Source organism: Athene noctua, chromosome 1, assembly GCF_965140245.1.
Source record: "Athene noctua chromosome 1, bAthNoc1.hap1.1, whole genome shotgun sequence".
In the NCBI taxonomy this organism is placed as follows: domain Eukaryota; kingdom Metazoa; phylum Chordata; class Aves; order Strigiformes; family Strigidae; genus Athene; species Athene noctua.
The window spans coordinates 148314121-148336053 of NC_134037.1; the positions used below are offsets into that span (position 1 = coordinate 148314121).

Here is a 21933-nt window from a genome sequence, read left to right on the forward strand (position 1 = left end):
GTCCAGAAAGAGGGACGTGTCTTGAGCAAGGAAATAAAATACACAAAATTCTGTGAAAGCAATATTAGGGATAAGAATTTAAACACCCCATATGTGGGAATTCAAAGCAAGGGTTTCCATAGCAGCATTGCTTGGCCATATTGTATATATACTATTTTGCATTGCTTTCATGATGTCAAAGGCATATTCTAATATCTGTGTGTGCAATATGTCTGAATCAGAGTTGCTATGAAACTTAAGGCTGAATTACACCACGGAGGCATATTCTTGTGTGGTACTGGGAGGAAATAATAGAACTAGGTTTTGTTAGGATTTTTCTCCAGTGATACATTTTTCTTAGAAAACTGCTGATTTGCCAAAAACTGTTGCTATTTTTGGGAAAAGTTGATTCCAGTTCCCTGTCCCATCTTGAAAAAAAAATTGAGCAAAGTTGTGAAGCTGTGAAAATGAAGTGCTTCGGGAAGGTAAAATGAAGTCTTGCATTTAATTCATTTGGTCATAGTTTCTTGTTTTGAAAATTTCCAAAACTATTTTTTTTCCCTGATCAGATATAGAACAATGATTTGAAATCTCGAAGGAATAAAAAGCATTCCCTTTCACCCTAGATAGTCTCAAACTGCACTAGGAGTTGGGGGCAACAAGGAAGCGACTGTATCACTGGACACTAGTGTGGCTGCCTGGTGCGTTGCAGTTGGAGCAGTGGGAGAGATTACCTCCCGAGTACCTCTCTGCCTGCCTGGTATAGGCAATTGTAAGGTAGAAAAAAATGCCTGTGCAGTACTGCTCAAATCTTTCACAAGGCCCAACTCTGTCTAAAAAACCCCAACATCACCCGTGTATCATAAGGTTAGATACCAGAGGGTATCTAACCCGGCTTTAGAACCAGAGGGTTTTGGGTGGGAGTTACTGTCTCTCCATCATTAAACCTCCTTTCCACAGATGATGGAATCTTGGGGGGGGGGGGGAGCTGCCGCCTCTCCCTACTTGATATCCCACATTAGGGATGATGGAACCTGTCCTTCTCACCTCCATATGCACGGGCAAAAGGCCTCCTGTGAGCACAGCTCTTCCCTGCACTTGGCCCCCTCTATCCCCTGCTTTCAGCACCTCATCCATGCTCTGGAGCTCTTTTGGGGAGAAGTAGGGATGTTGCACCCTGGCCTGGGAAGGAGTGCTCATGGAAAAGCCCTGTGAGTTGGTTTGGCATCACTCTTCTTGCTGGCAGCAACATTTCCTCACTGCCAGCGTTCCCAAATGTTGGTGTAGCCTGTATGCCAACGTTTCCTTTCTCCCTGCTCCCTCGTGTTGCAGTTGCTGATTTCTCTGCCTGTGCCCAAAGAGCTATAGTTTAAACTTGCTTTGCCATGCATTGAAGCCATTCTTGTTTAGGAAAGAAACAGCAGTAGAGGTGTGGGAGAGAGGAAAAAAGAAGAGACCTTTTTTTTTCTTATGTGGCAGCGACGGATGCTGGGTATTATAGAGACAAGCTGACAAACATCTGAATGAGTGGAAGAGACTCCTAACCCAAAGGGAGGAGTTGTGGTTTAGGTTAAAGCCACAAAGGAAGTGAAGGAGGTTACCACTTTCCTGTCTGTGGGCAGGAGGTTCTCCTTGTGCTCATTTGAAGGCTTAGCTCTAGCTCATTCTTCCCTAGGAACATACTCATCTGTGTACTTCTTGAAAAGCATTCGATCTGGCATCTGATCTTGGGAGTGACAAACATCCCCTTTATCCACAGAAATCAGCAGGAGCTGGGAGCTAAAGACTGGGAATCACAGTCTAATTTATGGAGCCAGATACTCTAAGGCGTCTTGTTAAGCCACGTGTCTTGTTTGGTGCTAGAGCACGTAGTGTATCTATCTCTCCTTACCTCTTCCTCTTGCTCATTCCACTCGGATTTTTTGTTGCAAATATCCATGTCCCTGGGGCCTGCTGCCTCCCTGCGGGTCTCTCTTCTCTCTTGTTCCCGAGTGATTGGCAAACTGCGTAGCCATCCTGCCTGAATCTAGCAGTCTCGAATGCTGATACAGGACAGATTCTGATGCCATCCGGTTTCTGCCAGCATGGTCTGTGATCAATATTTTCCTTGATTTTCACTGCATGCTTTTCTTTTAACGGCTCAGAGGCCTTAGCTGTATGCAGTCAAAAAGTTTGTTGTCTTGGCTCTATAGCTTCACTCTTCGTTTGTGAGGAGAGTGAGTGGTTAACCCTGGTGTGCTGCAGCAGGCATGCCAGGAGGGAGATGAAAGAATACAGGATTGCTCTTGCAAGAGAGTGAGCCTTATCCTGAGTCAGAGGAGTGCTGGCATGCAAGCTGGCTATCTTAACCCGAGCTATCAACGGGCGACTGCACAGTTAGAACCACTGTCAGTGACAGTGACTTTAGTATGTGCTGCCAGTGCCTTCTGATCACTGTGCGCTACTGTACATGAAAAGAGCATCTGAAAGGTGCTCCCTGAAGAGCCGTTATGTGGTCTCTAATCTTCCATTAACAGCTCACCTTAGCCCCTAACCCTGGCCTCAGGATGCAGCAGAGTCATTTCATTTACCAGGTGTGAAAATCATATTTTGCCATGTGAGGATGATTGCTTTATCAGGTGTATTACAGTATCTGGTTTGGGGTTTTTTTATTTTTAAAAAGGCTTTGTTAGAACTACAAGATATCATTAAAGATTTATATGTGGCAAATGTGTCCTTTTTTTGCAGAGTGTTTCCTTTTAGAGACCTTCATGGTATTGATTTCAAGTAGATTTTCCTCCTCTGTTTTAAAACATTTCCTCTGCCTATGGATTTTTAACATTACTTACTGGATCTGTGTGCAGTACATTCCCCAGACTGTATTATCAAGCCCAAGTCCCTTACTGCTGGCCTTCAGGGACCACTTTTGATGCTGGAAAGACCATTCATTTGCTGTGTTCACTCAGTCCTGAGCAACTATCCAGAATTACATCCTTCTTACTCCAGGATGTAGGCTGTCATCTGAACCATGGGTCTGCTTTCAGCATGTGCCAGCGGATACCAGACCTAGTCTGGTAACAGCCTCGAGCTGTCCCATGCTTGGAGGGAGTGGTGTTTGTTTGGATGTTTTAGATGTAAAGGGAAAACAAGCTGTATAATGGAGAAGTCAAGAAACCAGAGTGGTAAGCAGCTGAAACTGTAAGGTCATTTGGTTTTGGTATCAGCATTTTATTGCTCGAAATCATCCTCATGGCCATTAGAGTGAGGTGAGGGGTTTCTTTTTGGAGAGGGCAGAGGACTCAGTGGGGAGGCTGGGAGTGCTGACACAGCACAGAGGCGGAGGTACCGCTGCCCTTTCAAGGGGAAGTGCCCGTGAGGAGCAGGCTGAGGTCCACCAGCCACCGCTCTGCCTCAGGATGAGGCCCTGGGATTCATGTTCTGCTGGTGGGTGAAAGAGCTCTGTGACAGCCAGCTGAAGGTGTGGGTTGAGCCATCTTTTGGTGGATCGTATGTGTTAAGACATTGAAGACTTGCATTCAGACCCTAAAGGCTTACAATATCTGGCTTTGTTTACTGTAGTGTTATAGCCTTAGGGCCACAGAAAATGCAGCTTTATTGAAATCATTGGAGTTGTGCTTGCTTATGGCAGCAGGGAGCTGGGGACGTGTTTTTTTGGAATGTGTTGCCAGGAACGTAAACCCTTTTCTTTGGGAGATGCTTTGTAAGGATGGTTCAACTGCATGCCTGGGAAATGTCCTAATGAAAACAAGACATGGAAATGATCAAATATCAGAACAACTCTTATTTCTTCCCCACATCTGTGACTTTCAGAGTCCACCATCCTAAGGCTCAGTCCTTCTCTCCTTCCTCTTTGTCATCAAATCTTAGTTTTGAACATCATCTATACCACCAAGAGCTGGGACACCATGGGGGACATGGCAGTCTCTGCACATGGGGGAAATAGGGACCTGGATGAGGAAGCCAGCTGACTTGCATGGGTCCCAGGCAGGCTGAAGTTGTGTTACTGGACAAAGCAGCAGCAATCTTTGTTATCTGATTCTGAAGTGGAAGGTACCTGTGCTTCAGCATTTCAATGTTCACAAGAGATTCATGGTACAGTCGTTGATGCTGGATACTCATATAAAAGCAATTACCAAAAATGCAAGTGGTTCTTAAAGACACTGTAGACAGAGTATTACCTGCACTCCCTGCATGTTGGCTGGACTGCTGGCATTCATTTTGTCTTGCTTTGACAGAAAGGACAGGCAAAAGGTACGGATTGTGTGTTGGAATAGCCCATCTTGTAAGCAGGCTAAGGCACAGGGAGTGTATCCCATCAGTTATATTACCCAGGCAGGTCCCCTGTGCAGCACCATCTCACATCTTAACTGGATGCTCTAAAATACAAGGATCTAGACAGAAAAAAATATGCTGTCCTAGGTGTCTCTCAGGACCTGCAAGGCAGGTATTGTAAGCAGATGTATTCATGCTAGGGAATAAACAGATACGATTTAAAATAAGCTGGCAGATTTTGTGCTCAGATGGACTAGGAACATTCACGCAGTCTGTTACTGCAGTTCATCTGTGAGAGGCCAACACCTTCAGCAGAGAGGGACTAGCAAAATGTTTGGGCAGAAGCATGTCCAGTCATGGCATCTGTTGCTAAAGTGGTCCAGAGTTTGCACGATAAAAGTGCACAAGTAAAAATGCACAAGAACAGGAGTGAAGCATTCATGTAGCTAAGCCAAAACTCTCGAGTGCCCTCTAATAAGGCTCCTGCTTTTGTTGGTATCATCCTCTATCATCTAGGATCTTGCAGATCTGAAAGCTCTGATGATTACTGCAGAAGAAAGTCAGCACCACACTGATAAGTCTAAACTAAAGAGCAAGGGGGAAACCTGCTTGTTTTCTTTGGAGGGATCTCAGTGTTTTATGTAATCTTTGTACAGCACCTGTAAATCAGTGACTGGTACTTTTGAAATGTATTTCCTTCATCAAAAACTATTTGAAACAACAGGTAGCACCTATCTATTCAGTCTAAGCTCCCTTGACATTTTTAAATGACAGATAATGAAAACTGTCTTCATTATAACTCAAGCAATTTCATCAGACTGTCACCAGCAAACAATGGCAAATTAAAGACTGAACAACCCTCAGCTCTACTCTCCTAGGTAGCTGTGTGAGAATACCCAAAGTCTTTTCTACAGCTTCTCGAAATATAAAAGGTGATTTCTCAGGTGGGAAGGGTTCTGGTATGCGAAGCACTAGAGGTCAACAGGAACATGTTAAAATCTGTCTGGAAACCAGTGGTCAGATGGCATAAAAATGGAGCACAAATGCGAGAATGATTGTGGGTGAGAGACACGGCTTATCTAAGAGAGTGCTGAGTTCTGCACTGCCTTCAGTTTATGAATGGATTTAAAGCATGGTGCCAAACAGAGCATATTGCAGTTGTCTAATCCTTAGGTGACAGAGGCAGGCATGATAGTAGACAGAGATGCATCCAAGAGGACTCATCAGAACAGCCCAGTCAGCCTGGCATTATTGCTACCTGGTCTGTGGGAATCGGTCCAGGCCCCTGAATCTGAACTGCTGAATGGAAACCTGGTCGAAGGAGCAGCTGTTGAGGTACAGTGCTAGCTTATCTCACCCTGCTTGTCTCTCCCCAGCCAACATTGCTTCAGGCTTGCCCGGGCTGAGCATCAGTCACCCAGGTCCTTCCCCCCTCGCCCCCTCCCCCCATTTATAGGCTTAACCAAGCTACCCCCCACAGTTAGATTAAAGGGAAACAGAGAGCAGAAGGGGCATCTCACAATATAACATCATTTATATGAGATGACCGCGGTATGGAAGAGGCTAGCACCGGGGAGTGAATTATAGGGGTCCAGAGAAGAAAGAGGCTGTGGCAGAGAGAAGGTTGTTACTGGAGGACACAGGGAGCAAAATGACTGAGATAGAGGGTGTAGATAAATAGTTAGAAATAGCCGCAGTGGTGTGATTTGGAAGGAAAATCAGTCACTACTTCAGTCACCAGTGGTGTTCAGTTTAGGGAGCTGAGTGGTAAATTGCAGGCAGGTTAGGACTCCAGGAACATCTGTGACCCTGTGAAATGCTGGAGAGAGAAAAGTTGCAGTAACAGTGAGTAAGATTCAGATCTCATCTATCTGAGCATGAGTATCTCAAGGTGAAATAACAGAAGGAGAGGAGGCGGGAATATTGATTTCTGCCTCACAAAACAGACAACAACGCCTACTTTTTCATAGCAAGCATTTAACCATTCGCTTTAATGGGCCAGTCTGCAGTACAGTGGGGGCTTGGTTTCTTCTTCCTGTGCCATCTAGAGGGGAAATCATGCTGAAGTTATTTTTATTTTGTTGTAGCCTTGCAGGAGAGACCTGAGCAAAATTTTACCCTCAAGCACCTTTGCGCTGGCCGGAGGGACAGCTGTAGTCTGTGAGCATCACCCATCTGTGCTGCTGCCCTGTTGTATAGCAGGCAGGTACAGCCGGATGCTGGAGGAGCAGCACTGGAAGGCACAAAAAAGCCTGTTTTGCCAAGAGAGCTGTTTTACGTGTTGGCAAAAGATGGCTTCTTCTGTCTGTCCTTCTATTTATCCTGTGAGAAGGATGCTTCTAATGAAAAGGACTTTCTTCAGCTGGTCATGGCTTTCTCAGTATTCCTTTGGGAATGAAATTTCTTTTGGTTGGTTTTACACCAACCATGGTAGTGCACACGTACGTGCCTCGGTGCTGTAGGGCAGGCACTAGAGAGGACGTAGCTGTGTGGTGGTGAAAGGGGGCTTGCTGTCCTAGACTAGGCTCAGCAGGTGGCTGAATGGACACAGGAGGTGAGTTTGGCAATTTTCTGAGCTGCTGCCGTGTCTTTTCTCACTGAAGTCGAAGACGGTCATACACATACAAAGGGAGTGTAAAGTCATGGCTGAGAATCTTAAAAGGCTCAAGGATCAGGCAATTCCACAGCCAAATTTTCCTGGTGGCACCACAGCACTGTGCGTGTGTGAGTGGTTCCCTGTAAAGCATGGGGATGGTGTAATGGGAGCAGCATTCCTAGGAAAACATTGATTTTGGAGTGTTCTGTATGCCAAAATTTCCCACCTTTGTTTAGTATGAATTCATATTTTTTGTGTTGCATGAGCATATGTTTCCCCAGATTCTGTTTACCTGATTTCCCTTCTGATTCAGTATCTCTTCTCTCCTCCTTCCTCTGCTCCCATTTTTTAATCATAGGAGATAAAGCTGAGCATTTATCTTTATGGCTGCGTGGTATTTGCCTCATACCTGCTTATTGACTTGAGAGATGACTTTCTAAATAGGGCAAGAGCTTCCTGCAATTGGAAATGTTATAATACGTGGGATTTGTTCACCACGTCAGAGTTTTGATGTGGGATGATGTCTTGAAGGGGGGCAGATCAACTAGAAGGCTCTCTGGAGATCCAGAGGAGTATTTTAACCATAGACCCAGTTCCATGTTCCAGCCTAAGCTTGATTAAGGCTCAGGTTGTTTGGATGTTCATGTGCAAATAGGAAAACACAAGATCAACCATTTTTCTGTTCAGTGTCGATAGGAAAAGTGAGAGCAAGGCCTTTCTTGCCCAGCTGAATTTGCCATCATCTGCATGCTGTTGCTGGAGGGTGGTGTTGTGCAGCCAGGGCTGGTCAGATCCATCAGCCAGTCTCCTTCCTAACAGAGCTCTGTGGGCTGAGCAGCCAGCGAGGTAGTAGCGATCGTGGAGGTGAGCTACAGGTGGTCTTACACCAGCAGTGGGGACAGAGGTAGGGCCGTGTGTATGTGTGTTCTGGGGAGTGTGTGTGTGGATGGATGCTGACATAGGTAGGGATATATGTGCATTTCCCTCCTCTCTGAGTCTGTGAAGTGCCATACAGGTCAGGGTGCAGAGGGACTGTTCACCTGGACCAAGTTAGAAATGTTCTCTGGCGTTTGCTGGACTGAGGTTTGGCACAACTGGCGAGACTCAGGGTAACGTCTAATACCAAAAGACACTGAACTAGACAGCAAACCACAACAATCTCTCCCCTTCCCCCAGGTTTGATTTCCTAACCTTTTAGGAATGATTTACAGTAAATAAAAGACCTTCTAAAAGTTTTTTTTTTTCCAAGTTAACAGGGGATGTTAAACTACCCTTCCCTGTGGTCCTTTCCCATCTTTTCCACACTGCCCAGCTTTAGCCTTCATCCTGCAGCCAGATTTGTGAAGGCAGCTCCCCTGTGCTCATGCAGAGAGATCACGGCAGTATGCAAACCATAATCACCTGGATCTTACAGAAATGGGTTGTTTCCTTTCGAGAAGGCTCATTAGAGCATGCAGCCATGTAAAACTCAAAGCTCATAGGAAAAAGATTTCCTAAAGCCTGATCTCTCTGCCTGCAACTCCTCTGATCATTTACACCAGAGGGAAAAGAGGAAAAAAAAAAACCCAAACCTAAAGCAAACAAACAAAGCAAAGCATCCTCCCCATGATGTGTGTTCTTCATTTCCAACAGCAATAGCGTTTTACACCCATTTCGTGCAGGTGTACACGAATGCAGAAGTTGGGAGGCAGTATAGAGAGCAAAGCTCTTAGGGAGTTAGTGGAGCTTCCCTGCTGGAAGGTTGTAATCACACGGAAAGAGGGAGATCTTGCCTCAGCAGACAGGAAGTATGTGATGCAATTTCAGCACAGAGTTGGTAGAGATAAAATAGCCCGTAAAATAAAAAAAATTTAGGGGACACTTTGCACAGCCCAAATGTGCCATGTCAAAGCTAATAGCGAGGTCTCCTTTGGCTGCAGAAGCAGTGGTGTACTGGCTACGGATGCACGTGGTGACTACGTACTTCACCTGCAGGGAGGAGCACACATCCCTGGCCCTGGTATAGTGACTGCTGGCAGATTCTTCTTAATGATGACAGATTTTCTTGAAGGAAGGTTTTTCAGCATTGATGACTGGAAAGGCTCAATCTGCTGTTGCGTTTGAGGTGAAGCTTGTTTCATGTGAAACAACTGCGTGGTTGGGGAAGAGGCTCCGCTTCAGAGAGTGGATGGTCAGGGGCAGGGTGTAACTTCAGAAGAGAGTAATACCTCCAGCTTTCACATGCTAAGGCTCCATGTCGCCGTTTGGCCTGCCCTCAATCCCATCTTCAAAAGTTCCTGTTCCTCAGATGTTTCCACCTCCTCCAGTTGTGCCAGTTCAGCTGCTTGTGGGGATGAAATCTACATCGGAGCTGGTCTGGCGTTAAGGATTTGTTCCTGTTAGTAGGGCTTTTAAAGAAAAGTCAGATCATTTAAACAGCTCACCTATGAGTGTGGCTACATAAATAGTTTAACTGGCACAAGTGAGCGGCAGTAACAGTGAGCGAGCGTGGCAGGATCCTCTTAAACTGGGTTTGCTGCAGATGGAATAGTGAAACAGAGCCACAGCCCTACACGCTCTTAACGTTATTTGCATGAGTAGCTCCATTGTGTTTCAGTGGGACTCTACTTACACATGTAAAATTAAGTGTTTGCAGGGCTGGGCCCTTAAAGAGAATAGAAGCTGAGATTGGGGTGTGCCATGCTCTGAACCATATGTAGAAAGTGTAATGCAAATGTATTTTGCTGGCTGGCCTATCTCGTCGGATCTGTCTGCTCTGCAGAACTGGAGTTCCTGTAGGAACTTTCCTTAGGCTTGGTTTGCTTTAATGGAAGAGGACCCCGCTTTCGAATAGAAAGGCTGATCTTCTGTCCCTGCCACCGCTGGGGAGTTGTGAGGAGAGTGTACACAGTGTGGTGAGAGCTGTAATGTTTCCAAGATGTTCTTGGATTTGCCGGAGTGCTCTAAAGAGCTGGGACAGCTGGCTTCTCTGGGGCAGCTTTTACGAGCTTGGCCAAGGGAGGGTAAGGCCCAGTACAGGGGGATGCTCTCGAGGTTGGCAGTGGCAGTCCTGTGGTCTGGGGCTCCACTACCTGAAATCCTGCCTTACAACCTGTCATCGCAGTTAAGATCATTTGGGAGCCTGTTGTTGTCAGTTCCCATGGTAAAACCTTTCAAGGACAGCAGGAGGGATTTCTCAGCTGAGAATCCCTGCCTTGGGAATTCACTGCTCGTGTCAGTTTGTTGTGGCAGATTCCCAAAGGTGGTGGGTGAAGCAGCAGCTTTAACTCTTGAGAGTGAAGCAAAACACCTTGATAGTTGCTATCCGGAGCCCCAAAGAGAGGAAGGAAGAGACATAAAGCCGTTGGAGGGGAGAGGCTTGGTGTGGTTATTTGAGACCGCTGCCTGCAGAGTTGCACAGTCATTTATAACTGTTTGAAATGTGGGGGGATGGGGTCGGGGGGATGGGAGGGGAGTTGGAGGAACCACAGCATCTGCGAACTAGTAGCATTTTATGCTCCCTTTCCCTGGTCTAACTCCCCAAGGGACAAGACAGTGAAGTACCGGATCAGAGGAGGGAGGAGAACAAAAAACGCAGTCCGCTAACACCTTGTATTTTTATCGCCGCTGTTGCATGTGTCAGGATTGAAGCACAGAGCAGGATTCTCAAAGATACCTTCAGGAAATGGAAGTTGGGTGCCTGGCTTCCTTAGGCTCCTTAGAAAGATCCCAGCCTCTACTGCCCAGTGGAAAGAGACTTCCTTTTAAGCAAACCATGATGGGTCCCTGATGTCGGGGAGAGCAGGACTGGGTCTTCTGTCTGAAGCACCGCGATGCCGATCTGTTTCTTACACTGTTTTTGCTGCCTGGCTGGTCTACTCTGTACAGCTACTGCTGTCGCAGCCTTTCCTGGGCTCAGTCCACTGAGCCCTCTCTGGTGTGGGGTGCATAAAGGAGAGGGGGAATTGTAGGTGTTACATTAAAAGAGAGCCATATCGATGCCAAAATAGAGAAGGTTTATACATCAGGTAAAGGAGGGGGCTGAACCGATGGAAACAAAGGTGGAGTTCAAGTGGAGCCCATCGTTACGCTTCACCAACACTTCAGCTTCAGAAAGTGCTGCTGTGTTCTGTGGAAAGGTACAGGTAAGGCTAGTGTTGGTGGATGAGTTGGAAGCACTGTCCAGAGACCTACGGTTTCCACCTTCAGGACATGGATCCTGGGAACACGTAGCCCAAAGGACTTGTCTGGAAAAAGTAATGGAGAGAAGCAAGCAAGAGGCATCAGTGGGCTGAAACTCTGTCCGGAGAGAAGCGTTCAGGGGGCCTGGTCTGCAAATCAGACAGGATTGAAAATTTGCTCGTTAAGAAGTATCCCCCTCAAGGAGGAGCACCTACCTGGGGTAAGAGGTGTGACTTAGCTCAGGAAGCTGTAAAGAGTTCTTTAAGGACGTTACCAGGACAAGGCGAGGAGAAGAGAGGGACAAAAAGAGGTAAAGCCCCTTGGGGATTGAGGGCTGAGCAGAGAGAGGAGGTGGTTTTATCTGCCAGAGCAACACCCAGCGTGAATGCTCAGTGCTGAAAGGGTCTTCTTCCAAAGAGCTGTGTTGTTTAAAAGCGGGAGTTGGACAGGGTAGAGAGTGGGTCGTCTGAGGATAAAGGAAGAGGGAGGACACACTCTGCATTTCTACTCACTTATGTTGTATTGGCAAAACAGGTTATTCAGGCATCGCGGATATGCAAAAATGATCAGCCTGCTTTCTCTCATTAGACTGCAGCGGTTCTGTGCATCTGTGTGCCACTGGTGGTTTGGAAAGCTCTTCCTTACAACCCACAAGATCGCCCATTTTAAGAACATTTTGTGGAGGTGAAGGAGAAGGATTAGGGGATGTTGAAAGCGCTCTTTTCACAGAGTAAGTTGCAGACTGAAAAGGGCGGGGAATTGCTACAAATCTTCAAAACTCTTAACTGCCAACCGTTTTCAAACTACATTGTCGTTTAATCCCCCAAACATGGAGCATTTGTTCAGGATAGGGCCCTTGAGCATATTTAGGAGTTGATAGGTTGTGTCTGTTTGTCATTACTGTCTGGTTCCTCCCTGTTTAGTTGCAAGCTGATGCTTAACCCAGTGCTTTCTCCCATCAGCAAAGGCCCTCAGATCTCTCAAAGCGGCTCCATCAACCCGCTGGCAGCTAGCTGGTGGGCAGTCAAGTTGCTCAGCCACCAGGTAGGAGAAACGTGCTTCTCCTCCAGAAGTTCCCTCCCGCTTTTCCTCCTGCCTTGCCGACGGCCAGCCGTCCCCTTCCTTCTTCACAAATACGTGGAAGGGAAATTCCACCCTCGGTGTGAGCGGGCCGAGCGAACGTGCTGCTCCATAGCGGTTCTGCCTGCCCGCCAGCCGGCCCCGCCGGGCTGTGCCCCCGTCGGACTGGCGGCTGGGCCCGCGGCTGGCCGCAGCGCCCAGTGCCCGCCTCGGCTTCCCGGTGCCTAGAAGCCCCTCCACGGGCGCCTGCCGTGAGGCTGAGGCGGCGCCCGGCGAAGGTGCCATGGCGCAGCCTGCCCCTGGCAGCCGAGGCGGCTCCGGGCAGGCCGGTGCTGAGGAGGGCTGGCAGGACACCCGCTCCGGGCCGGGGGGACGCCTTCCCGCGGCCGTGCGAGGCCTCAGGGCTTGGCGGCGGGCGGGAGCGTTCCCCCCACCCCACCTCTCCTCCCTCCCCGCGGGGCCGGCGCCGTTTCCGTTCGGGGGTGCCGTTAGGGGGCGGGCCCCGCGCGCCGCCTCAGGGGAGCGCGGGGTGCTAGCGCGCCGGCCCTCGCGCCCCGCGCTGACAGGGGCCCGCGCCGGCCCCTCCCCGCCTCACCGGGCGCCTCCCCTGCGGCTGCGGGCACCGGGGGCACGCGGAGCCCCCGCCCCCCGCGGCGGCGAGGCCCCGCCCGGGGAGCGGAGCGCGGAGGGGGGTTGGTACTCTCGGCACTCGGCTCCGCGGGGGGGGGGTTGGGGGGTGGCGGGAGGGGCGGTCCCTTTAAGAAGCGCCCTGGGCGCGCGGTCTCTTTAAAAGGGGAGGAGGGGTGGGGCCGGCGCGGGGCGGGCACGGGCTATGTTAATGGCGGGGGCGGCGCCGCGGCCGGCGGGGAGGGGCGGGAGGCGCTTCCCGCGGGCCCGGGGGGGCGCTCGCCGCGGCGGGCCTGTCCCTTTAAGAGCCCGGCTGCTACCACTGTGTGGGCGAGGGCGGGAGGCGAGCGTGTGCGGGGGGGAAGGGGCGCAGTCCCGCCCCCTCGCCGGGGAGGGGCGGGGCGGGGGGCCGGGCGCGACCACTGCCCGGAACGGGGAGCAGGAGGCGGTCCCGGCGGCGGGGTGAGCGGGGGACAGTACCATTCCCGGGGCGGGGCGCGGCGGCGGGCGGTACCATTCCTCTCTCCGGGTTGCGGGACGCGGCGGGAGGGGGGAGGCGGGGGGGGGGGGGGGAACGGTGTGGGGAAAAGGGGGAGGGGGAGCGGGCGGGGGGAGCGGGCGAGAGGGGCTGCGATGGGCGGTACCATGTGTGCGGGAAGGAGGGGGGGAGGCGCTGGCGGACAATGGAGCCTGTGTGTGTTTGCGGGAGGGGGAAGGACCCGCCGTCGCCGGGGGGAGACGCTGCGCCGCCCCCTCCCGCCCGGGGCTGAGAGGAGCCTCGACCCCGCCCCTCCCCCACGGCCCGGCGGTGAGTGAGGGGGAGGCGGCGCGGCGGGCACCGGGCGACCACCGGCACCGGCCGCCGCCGCCGCCCGCCCAAAGTTTGAGAGTTGGGGGAGGCCCGAGGGTGGCGGGGGATCGGGGGGTGTTGGGGCGGGTGGTCGCCGCCGAGGGCTGAGGGGAGCGCTGCCCCCGGGACGGCGGCGCCCCGGCGGCTCTACTGGCGGCTCCCGGGCGCCCGGGGCTCTGCTCGGCTCCGCGGCGCGCCCCGGGGGCTCCGCTGCTCTGCGTGGAGGGGTGTGAGGTGTCCTGGGGGTGTGCTGCGTGGCGGGGCTGGAGGGTGCTCTGGGGTGCCCCGGGGCTACGCTCAGTGGAGGGGCCATGCAGGGTGCCGGGGCGCGCAAGAGGTGCTCTGGGGGGTGCCCCAAATGAAGGGGTGCGGGGCGCTCCGTGGTTCAGGGGATGCCCTGGGGGCTGAGCTCTGTGGAGAGATGCGGGGGGTGCTCTGGGGACTGAGCTCTGTGCAGGAATGTGTGGGGTGCGGGGGGTGCTCTGGGGCCTGATTTCTGTGGAGGGATGTGTGGGGTGCAGGGGGGGGCTCTGGGGGCTGAGCTCTGTGGAAGGGTGTGTGGGGTGCGGGGGGGGCTCTGGGGGCAGAGCTCTGTGGAAGGATGTGTGGGGTGCGGGGGGGGCTCTGGGGGCAGAGCTCTGTGGAAGGATGTGTGGGGTGCGGGGGGGGCTCTGGGGGTAGAGCTCTGTGGAAGGATGTGTGGGGTGCGGGGGGGGCTCTGGGGGCAGAGCTCTGTGGAAGGATGTGTGGGGTGCGGGGGGGGCTCTGGGGGCAGAGCTCTGTGGAAGGATGTGTGGGGTGCGGGGGGGGCTCTGGGGGCAGAGCTCTGTGGAAGGATGTGTGGGGTGCAGGGGGTGCATGGGAAGCTCTGGAGGTTGTGCTGTATGGAGGGGCACATGGGGTGCTTTGCATTGCGTTGTGCAGGGGTGGCCTGGGGGCTGTGCTGTATGGAGGGGTGTATGGGTTGCTCTGGCTTGCAGGAGATGCCATGGATGTTGTGCTGTGTGGATGGGTGTGCGGGGTGTCCGGGGTTGCATTGCGGTGCATGGGATGCCCTAAGAGCTGTACTACGTGGAGGAGTGTGGGGGATGCCTTGGGGTGCAGGGGTTTCCCTAGGGCTTCTGCTGCCTGGAGGGATGTGTGGGGTGCTCTAGGTTGTGCTGGGGGCACTGGGTGCTCCCGTAGCTGTGCTGTGTGTCAGGGTGTGGGGTGCCGTGGGTTGCAGCACTAGGGTGTTCTGGAGGCCGTGCTGTTTGAGTAGGTGTATGGAGTGCTCTGTGTTATGCTGAGGTGCCCTAGGGGTTGTGCTGTATGGAGAAGAGGTGTTGGGTGGATTAGAGAGGTAGCTCTGAGTGTTTAATCCCCGTGAGGGATTGGGGCATAGGGTAGGGTGGGCTTTGACATCAGGACTAGGCTGGTGGGGTTGGGTGTGTGGGCTGTGCTAGGAGAAAGAAGCTGGTACATGTGGGGTGAGAGCAGGGTTGCGCAGACTCTGCGGTGGAGCTGAAGTGAGGGGCTGCAGCACAGAGGTCTACGATATGGATGTAGGTAGTGGGGTGTGAGGTGCAGCATGCAGTGAGGGGATAGGAGGTGGTACGTGGGTCACTAGATCACCTGGGGATATGCTGTGAGGAAGGGATGAGAGGCTTTGTTGCAGGAAGAACTGAAATGTGTATGTCTGCAGGAAGGGGTGTGGAGAGGTGGATGGAGAAATGTGGAGTATGGGGTATGTCGGGGAGAAATAAGTTGATACACAAGAGAATGGATGTGATGGGAGGATGTGATTGGGAGAGAGGGATATGGGAGTGGGGTTGTGGTGTAGGGAAGCACTGGGAGCCAGAATATGGGGTAAGAAGTGGTGCATGTCGTTGTAAAGGGAATTGTAAAAGTACAGAGCTGGGAAGCAGTGTAGGTAGTTCAGGGGAGCAGGAATCCAGGGAAGCTAAGTGTGTAGTGTCAAACTGGTACATGTGATAGTTGTGCAAGAGGAGTTTGTGGGATACTAAGAGTGTGGGAGAGGCTCTTGTGTATATATAGGGATCGTGGGGAAGAGCGGTGTCTGACAAGGCAGGAGAAATGTGTTTATTCGGGAGTATTCCTACTAGGTAGAGAAGAGGCACGTGGGCTTGAGAGGGAGTCTGTGCCCTGGCCTACTGCTAAGGGGTGTATGGGAGGCTGTCAGTGGGATGAGAGAGGCTAAATCTGCAGAGATATAGCAACTTCATGAGGTTAATGGTTGGACAACAGCAAAAAAACACACTGGAGACCCCAAATGTTTAGGGAAATGACGGCACAGGTGGATGCATGCAGGCTGCAAGGTTCCACTTCTAGGATGAGAAGAGCACCCTATATTTCTGTGGTGTTCAGCTTTCTGTCCCTGAGGCCACTGTGTAGATGATAGGATGATGCAACTAAAAAGGCCTCCAACGATGGAGTATTTGGGATGTGGAAGGTGGATGTTACTCTGGGAGGGTAGACAAAGCACGAGGACAGAGATGGGAAGAATCCGATGTGACAGTCAATTGTGGGTTGTTATTTGGGTATAAAATATTAAGGTGGGATGATTACATGGTTAGTGGTTTAATAGTAAACAAAATGAGAAATCAGCAAATTGTCAGGCGGCGAAGAGGGAAAGTATGAAATAATAAATGGCAGTAGGGAGCTGATTGTGGAACAGTTCAAAGCCCACCAATGTGAAAGGGAAGATGCTTTTATTCTCCAGATGCCAAACCTAACTTGGACTCTGAAACTGGTCTGGAAATAACCATGAACCTCACTTTCTGGGAGAGGAGTGTCAATTCTTGTAGCTCTTACCTTGTGAAGTAACATCATCGCCTTAGTTTGGACATTAGCTTTGCAGACTTTGGGGCAGAGAAGAAAAGGTTGTGCCAAGTCAGGTTTGTCTCATTAAGCCTCCCTGTTGGTGACTAGTGGCTCCACTGTCAAAATATGGTTGGAGGAAGTGGGGGAGACAGTTCCGCCAGTTTTGAGGGGTTCCAGTAACATTTTTATTTTCCTTGAAGGTATTTTGTCCTCAATTTCTGTGTGAAAAGCCCACACAGACAGACACCATAGGATGCTCGGAAGCATCCGTAAATGTATCAAGCTTTAAAAGCAGAAGGAAAAAAAAGTGATGTAGATTTATTCTTTCTTTTGCTTTGTTGGAAGATAGTATTTGGTCAGTGATTGCTCAAGATATTACAAAAACAAGTGTTGTAAAGCTAGGCAAGGCATTACAAGAAATCAAAGTAAAAAAAATAAAATCACAGTGTATGGAATGAAAGAATTAACATACCTAAGCAGCTTTATTCCTGTCTTCTTTTTGTTTACCTCTCTCCTGTTTTATTTTAGGGCTGTCATGCCCGATTGATGTCTACAGTGGGGTGTTTCAGGTGTTCAACTGGTGAAATTAAATAGAGGCTAACACACAGTTGTTTTGTGTTCATCCTATGCTTGCAGCAGAGCTGGGCTAGCAGAAGTGCACATGCCCATATCCCATAGCAGACTGATTTGCTTTCTCCTGGCAATCACAGGAGTTGCTTTGGTGAGATATTATAGCCATTTTGGACAAGTTGGCATGGTGGCTCTGCTGTGTGCTGTTGTGGGGTTTTTGTGTGGTGGTTGTTTTTTTGTTTTTTTTTTTTTTTTTTTTTTTAACAGTGATCTCTAAAGAGATTATTTTTAATGAATGTGTCCTTTTTTCTTACTCAGAGCATAAAAATGGCTCAAGGGCTCATATTCTTTCCCTGTCTCCCTTGCTGGCCCCTCCTCAAACAACAAAAGAAAGGCAGCTTTTTTTAAGTTGGAGTTAGCAACGATGTCAGTTTTGGGATTTTGGAATTCTCCCAGTGGGGTGGGTGGGTTTTTTTGTTGATGGGTTTTTTGGGTTGGGTTTTTTTTTGTGGAGAGGGGTCTGGGGATCTTGGGTCTCACAGCACTGTTGTGAACTCTTAACACCTTAATTGAAGGGGTGGAGATGCTGAATCTCTAACAAAGACCTCCTTTATTCAAAATGTTAATCAATCATTGACGTTAAATAAGTGTGAACAAAACCAAACAAAAAAACCCCACCCTAAACAAGTTTTTGTCTAAGTCCCCCTCCCATTCAGCTGCTCATCTTTGGTCAGGTTAACATTAGAATTTCTTCTGGGTATGTATTTTATGCGTGTGTATATGTACTTGGTTTTGGCAATGTTTGGTAAAGGTTCTGTTGCTGACTTCCCAGTATAGTTTTCCCAATACAGGTTGTTTAGCTCATGGATGCAATAAAGATGTTTTGGGAGAAACTGCGATCAGCTCTGGTGTGAGGGAAGTAGTTAGACTATGACAGTACTGTTTTAACCATCTCTTTGTGGGCTAGGGGTGTGCATCTTTTTAGGTTTTTGTGGTTTTGAGGAGATGTTTTGCTTTCCTCTCTTGTGATCAGTTAATTTGTTTATTGGTCAACACAGTCTTCTAAGATAGGCAGGACCTGAATTTTAGTGTGAAATAAAAGAAATAGGTTTCTGTTCATACAACCAGAAACTTTGTAGATCTCTTCTATTATGAATGCAAAGGGTGTGGACTCTTTCTTCCCTGTGCTTTCCCCCCTCCCTCCCCCCATCTTGCATTTCATCTTTACAGTTCGTGTACTTGGATTGTTTTCAGTTAGGGTTAGTCCACAGCCAGAGAAACTACATTTGTCACTGAATGTCCAAATATAGAAACTAAGGCAACTATAAGTCACAAGGCTAAAATATTCATATACAACAGCTTTCCTGAACAGTTTCTATGTTTGAGGTGGAATGGAGTACCTTTGATCCATATTTGCTAGCTATTCAAAGACTTGCTACTCTGTAATATGTTGACTTCCCAGATCTATTTCTACATGTTTCTTTCTAGATTTTGTTTCCTCTTGAGTTTCTGACATGCTGTGTCAATTCTGTTACCTTACAAACTGTGCCTATGGCTTAGGAATTTTGTTGGTCTTTTATAAATTCAATGGACCAAAAAAAAAAAAACCCCACCAAAAAAAAACCACCAAACCCAACAACTTTATCATGTGGAGCAATTTACACTCAAGTGAGTATTCAAACTAATTCCCACTTTAAATGTCAGCTGTGCTACCTAGCGGGGTTTGATCTCTTGCGCTTTCTAGAATTTTACCAGAATTTCTTCAGAGTGGTGCTGGCAGCCTTCATAAAATCCTTCTATCTAGTTCATGTGGCCTTGGACTTCACAGAAATCTCTGTGCCTCGGTAAGGTCTGTGGTCTGTTTACATAGATATGAAGTCCTTTAACCCAGCATGATTTGCTGTGGGCTTGGGTTTCCTGCTTACAAGCTCTGCTGGAGTCCCTCTAGTCTTCCTGCTGGCAAAATGAAGGTGTTAACTGAGGTTTTCAGGGCAATTTGTGAATGGAAGGAGATTTCATCGGTGAATTTTTGTCAGAGCACAGCTCTGCCTATTGTATTTAAAATAGCTTTCCCCTTGTACTTTTACTTGTCTGTTAGGTTGTGTTTTTTTTTTTTTTCTGTTTTAAAAGTTAATCGTTTTGGAGCTGGACCTCATTTGTGGTAGGGACTATACAGGTGCAGAAGAGCAGGGACTTTATACATAATTAGGATTTCTGGATAATCTTGAAGAACTAGCAAAAAACCCCACATTTGTTGGGAGATTTCTGAAGAGTTGCGTTGAAGACCGTGCAGTCTTACAAACTCTAGTTAACAACAAGAGCAAAACATAAGGTGATATTTTAATGTGTGCTGAAACCAAACGAACTGTTCAAATTTTGATTTTAATCTGAGCATTATTTGTATTTTTGAAGAAGCAGGATTGTACTTTGCGAGTATTCCCTTACCTATAAGCCTGGCTGGCTTCTGTTTGTATGCCTGTGAGCATTTCTTTTGGTGCTAGAGTTGGCTTTTGAAGAGTCCTCAGCACTTGCCCATTTTGACTCTGCACTACCCCTCTATGCTGATGGTGCTGCTGGAGCAGCTGTATGCTAAAATGGATCAAGAAATTGATCTGGATTATAGGTAAAAAATTATTATACTTAGCCCCCATCAGTTTGCCAAACTGGTTCACTGGGTACATCAGAGTGTGGTGGAAGTAAATATTGGTAGCAGCAGTTTTTTTAAGCTGGTGCTGCTGCCAAAAGGAGTGCTCATCTAACTATACCCCTAAGAGTCTGCTAAACTTGCTAAATGTTACTTACACCTATTTGTTACAGTTTCCCTTGCCTGAGAACAGTTCCTTCAGCTTACCTTGTTCTTTTTGCCAAAAATGTTTCTCATCTCTGAACGTATATACAATGTAGAAAAAGAGAAAGACTCTTTAAGAAGCTTTGAACAGAGCAAAAAAGAAGAGTATGGTGGTTTAGCTGTGGAAGAGTTTCTGCCGCTTCAAGACTATCTGATGATACAGAACATGTAGTGTAAATTGATGATAGGCTATTTAGTATGGTTGCAATTAAGCAGTGAAACTCATGCTGTGAGAATCATCAGGAGCAAGAATTCAACAAGAGTTAAAAAGGATCAGATGTCTGTAGGAATATGAAGAATATTCAATTATCATAATCAGTGACAGTAGAAATTTTGGAAGAGGTATGAAGCCTGTGGTCTAAACCTTGATTTTTATTCTGCTCTAACAGATGTGCTTCTATATTGGGAAAGAGAGGTTGTGCCTGGGTTTGCTGCAGGGTTCTCACACACTTCTCTGGGAACTTGATTGAGACCAGTGTGTGAGATGTGCCATTAAACTGCATAAGGCTTCTGGCTGGATCCTGGTGACCCATCCTGAAATCTGGTCTGAGCTACCAAACTGTGCCTGTTGTGAAAAGCAAACTGCTGCTACTTTTGTTCTTGCCTGCTCTTTGGCAGAGTCAGATCTCGGTGTTCTGTTTTTGATAATACTTTGACAACACTCATTGAATTTATTTTAAAGACTTTTATGAACTTGCAGTTTACTATATCTGAAGAATGAATGTTATCTTTTTGGAGTAGATAGACATGCTCCCCCTTTTTTTTTCAGACAGACTTAAAACCAGAGGTGAGCTTTTCCGTGTTTGGCCTCTGAGAAGGAGCCTGTGGAATAGGGAAGAGAGATGAAAAGTGGAACTATGAGGTGGTTGGCTTGTTTGTTTTTAAAGCCTAAACAGAATCAATGAAATCCTTTTGAAGGAAGAAAAATGGAAAGTGTGCTTTACCATTGACATAATTTCTTTCAACAAAGCAGGGCTGGGAGGTGGTAGAGCAATGTCCTCTGAGAGTTCACCGAAAATTGGGTGCTGTAGTCTTGAAAACAATACTGATTTTTAAGTGCTCCTTAGTGGCACAATCTATGGCAAAAAGAGTGTATGATATATGCAATAATATAAGTGCATATAGAATTGTGGGAGAGCTTGCCTCTTTTTGTATTGAGTTCAGAGCAGTTGTGACTTGGGCACAGATAGACATACATACAGCTGCCTGCTCAGCTAGCATTTGCAGTTATTCTGAGCTTGTTGTCCTGCTGTCATGGCTGCCTGGCCTCCTGAGAAAGCAGTGCCACTGTATTCTTGCTACTTGTCTTTCTGGTGGGGCAGTCTGCCTAATGGCAGAGCAAGGGAGCTTTTAAATCTCTGAGCCATCTTGTCACTGGATGGTCTGCATGTGCCTGTTGTTGTCCTCTGCCTTCTGAACAAAGGGTGCAGATACCTGTTTTACCTTATCAGTGGGGTGGCTGGGGCCCATAGGCTCTTCTAAAACCAGGTTAGGTTGGATTTGGTGGTGAATTTGAGAACAGAACCTGGCTCTTAACATGCCTGCGATTTATCTACTCGACCACGTTACTTACACTCTACAAATTGATTTAAATCTCTAAGTCTGCTCCTGTATGTTGCGTGAAGCCATCTTTGCCACCTTTGCAGTGTGTATAAAATTATGCAAAATCTGAAGGAAAGTTCTAGTTTAGTGGTTCACTGTTAAAAACACTGGGTAAGATCAAGCAGTAGACCTTTCTTCAGGTTGCTCAGAGCTACGCTGTCTGCATTTTGCTGAACTGGCTTCTTCAGGTGACTTGATATCAACTGTTCCACTGCCTGTGAAATGGCAGTAGTTTATCTATGTACCAATCTGGTTTTGTTTGAGGACTGATTAGAAATGTATTTGCAGTGTAATAGAAAACAAAGCTGTAGGTTGTTGAGGTGAGCAGCCACAGCTTCTACAGTGAGAGCTGTTATGATGGAGAGTTTAGGCAGTCTTCTGTATGGAGAAACTCTTCTTGGAACTTCTGCTAGCGAAATTGAAGTTTTCCACCACATTTTGTATGCGTGTATGAGAAGGGAGTAAAGAACTTCAGGCCAAAATGGCTTGACAGCTCGTTAGCAAGAAAATGCTTTCTTCTGTCTC

The 21933-nt window shown here is 48.5% G+C and overlaps 1 protein-coding gene across 2 annotated transcripts in view; it reads left to right on the top strand.

Moving 5' to 3' along the window:
- LOC141958149 (uncharacterized) overlaps positions 1-21933 on the top strand; it is a 48277-nt gene that overhangs the window by 15402 nt on the left and 10942 nt on the right. Inside the window, exon 1 of one of the 2 annotated variants that reach the window (XM_074900817.1) lies at positions 13109-13177. The exons of the other annotated variant lie outside the window; for it this stretch is intronic. The gene's annotated coding sequence lies outside the window, so the exon portion shown is untranslated. Of the gene's footprint in view, positions 1-13108; positions 13178-21933 lie in introns of those variants that run through there. 2 annotated transcript variants of the gene reach the window in all.